We start from the raw sequence: 2970 nt of genomic DNA, 5'->3' as shown, positions 1-2970 counted from the left end.
CCAGAGGCGCGTTTGGTAGTGAATGGTTGGATGAATTTGGATGTTGTGCTGCCAGTGGAGCCCTGTTACGGGCCCCACGTGGACTTGGTTCTGCCTTGCGTGCCGCTGCCTTCTGGGCCTCCGTTCCCGCTGCTTTCTATGCGCTCCAAATCTATCTGGAGAACTCCGACCTTTGCAATACACAGCGTCCTTATTCTTATCCTCATTACCGTCTTGAGCCGCAGGACGATTAGATATTATTGTCAATTGCTCACCTCTGATCTATAGGCATTAGATACTTTTCTCACCTCTGATTTTTTAGTTCATGTTGAACATAATGTTTATGTTTATGTTTATGTTTATGTTTATGTTTATGTTTATGGTGCAATAATTCTACGTTTATGTTTATGGTGCGGAATAATTCCTCTGTATTTTGTCCAGCTCTGTATTTCCTCTGCATTTTGTCGATTGCATTTATCATTTCTAGTACTCCACTCAACAGTGGTTCACCATCAATTCCAAATGTTGATGAAGCAGTGTCTGCGCAATCAGTCGCACACACCACCAGTTCATTGTCATCATCTTTTTCTTCATCTCCTAATAAAGAGGAGGATTAACCCTAAAATATCCGACAAAAACTGAAAAAAGGAATTAAAATCAAAATTAGGATTTCATCGACTTGAATCGATCAATTATCTTGAATTAAGCTCTCTCTCATGAATTTATTTTTGGATTTCCGTAACTAATTTATAGTTTTAGGGTTTACGGAAATTGAATTACAAGAAAAATGGCGAGAAGTAGATCATCATCTTGGTGGAGATATGTAAATCCGGCGTATTATTTGAAGCGACCAAAGAAATTGGCTTTGTTGTTTATAGTATTTGTTATCGGCACTTTGTTTGTTTGGGATCGCCAGACTCTACTCAGAGAACACGAGGTTATTTACTCAATTATTTGATTATTATTGAATTAAATTCTTTGTTAATTTTTGTGGGTAGATCTGTTTTTGCCTTTTCATTAATGGTTTAATTTTGGATAATTCGTTTTGATCGATTGATAATTGGCTAAATTGGGTGGAGATCATGCTGAAAGTTGGAATCTTTTGAAGTTTTAGGTGACAATGCTGTTTGATTATTAATGTTGTGTAATGTTGTATTGTTTGTTTGAAATGTGAGTGATGAAGTGGATCATGGTGACATGGAAGGTTGGGAAGTGAGAGAAAATGTGTTGCAAAATAGAGATAAGTAAGAATTATAGGATGACTAGAGAATTAAGATTTGAGCTGTTTAGGGACTGAAAATGGAGTACTGATGGATTAGGCTAGTTTGCGGTTAGGTAATTGCTGGTATTAGAAGCTAGAAAAATACCTGGGTGAAGGTTCAGTTCTTTAACCAAAGATCCGAGGTTTTAAATTCCTTGGAATCTCTTCTTATTTATTACTTCATAACAATTTTGGTGAATGTTAAGCTAAGTAAGTTGATTTTAGTATCTTTACTTTGCTTTGCAAGAAAACAAGAGCATTGAAGTTGCAGAGAACCCGTGCCTTTTAAACTCCCTTGATGCTCACATTGGTGGCTCTTTTTAATTTTAATCATTGCATTTGGGGGGGTGGGGACTGGGGAGTCCTGATAGGTTATTATATCTACAGGGGCTATTTCCTTGGAAATGCTGGTTGTTTATTGACAGTACGTTTTGATGATTTAAGGTTTAGTGAAGTTTAACATTCTAGGTAGTTGGAGGACAGATCATCTAAAGATTTGAATGGGTTGGAACTGGAATCACGGATGATGGATAGATCATGTAAGCAATGAAGCTGCAGAGAACCCGTGTCATTCTTACGTTTCATCGGGTCAATCCTTGTGTGTTCATATTATGAATCAATCTCTATCCTTGTTTGTTATAGAGAAGTTTTCATTTTGATGCATAATCAAATTAATTTACAATGGCCAAAACTTAGTGGTGTAGCTCAGATTTGTTAATTCAATTGCAAATCATTTTAGAGAAAGAATTACCTGCGACTCTTTAATGAAGAAGTGGCTTTTCTTAAGAGCTGGTCCAATTTCATCGAGGCTAAGATCTGAAGCTAGCAATGCTTTGACAGAAAACGCACAATCCCATACTTGACTTCCAAAACTCTGGATTTTTTTTTTTATCACATTTCTTTTTTTGGATTAGTAATGATCAATTTCCTTAATTTTAGTTATTTTTTGATGATAAATTACCTGCATTTTCAACCCATCTTCAGCAATCCAAATATAATCCTGGACTCTAGCAAGGTGTTTCTTGTAATGATCCCCTTTAGGGTCTTCCACCCAACATGCTAACATAAATAAAACCTACAAAATTCAATTCAATGTTTAATTTATATCTTAAGTACTAATTTTATCTAATCACGTACACCCATCCTACATGTACATTAATTATATAAGTATGTTTCGATTGATACCTTCATAACACATCCCATGGTTATGTAACGACTGTTCTCATCTTCATAATGAATGTGTTCCATTGTAACCTCGAGTGCCTTCTTTCGAATCAACTTGTTGAAAGGCCAACGAGTAAGGATAGGCTCCGTAAAGATTTAAAGAACGTCCCACATTAAATCTTGAATCAATGGATGAGGATAATAGAGATCCTCCTATTTTGAAATCACCATAGTAATTAGTTAAACTTTATCTATGAAAATCATTAAGGCCGAGCCATATATGATCTTACCGGTGCACACAAATGGCGCATTTTCTTCCAATTAATCTGTTCAAAGGGCTCGTTGTAGAGTTCTTCTCTAAGTTGGTTGATGAGAGGTGTTATCGGACCTATGAACCTTTTCCCATACAGGTATGACATTGGCATATAAACCATTCCACAGTAGCACCACATTTTTGCTACATAACATCAAATTTTGGTCAAGAAATTACTTTTTAATCACTAACGAACATAAACATTACATGTTACACGAGAATTATCACGAATCACTAATCTAATACCTGAATG

General features: G+C 35.9%; 1 pseudogene; it reads right to left on the bottom strand.

Annotated features, from left to right (window-relative positions):
- Window positions 1–569: 569 nt before the first annotated feature.
- On the bottom strand, window positions 570–2856 carry LOC145622051 (beta-amyrin synthase 1-like; annotated as a pseudogene).
- Between the last annotated feature and the right edge of the window lie 114 nt (window positions 2857–2970).

Source organism: Chenopodium album, unplaced genomic scaffold (assembly GCF_948465745.1).
Source record: "Chenopodium album unplaced genomic scaffold, dcCheAlbu1.1 scaffold_54, whole genome shotgun sequence".
In the NCBI taxonomy this organism is placed as follows: Eukaryota; Viridiplantae; Streptophyta; class Magnoliopsida; order Caryophyllales; family Amaranthaceae; genus Chenopodium; species Chenopodium album.
Note: the sequence above shows the minus strand (reverse complement) of the source record. Positions and strands in the feature narration are given on the sequence as shown.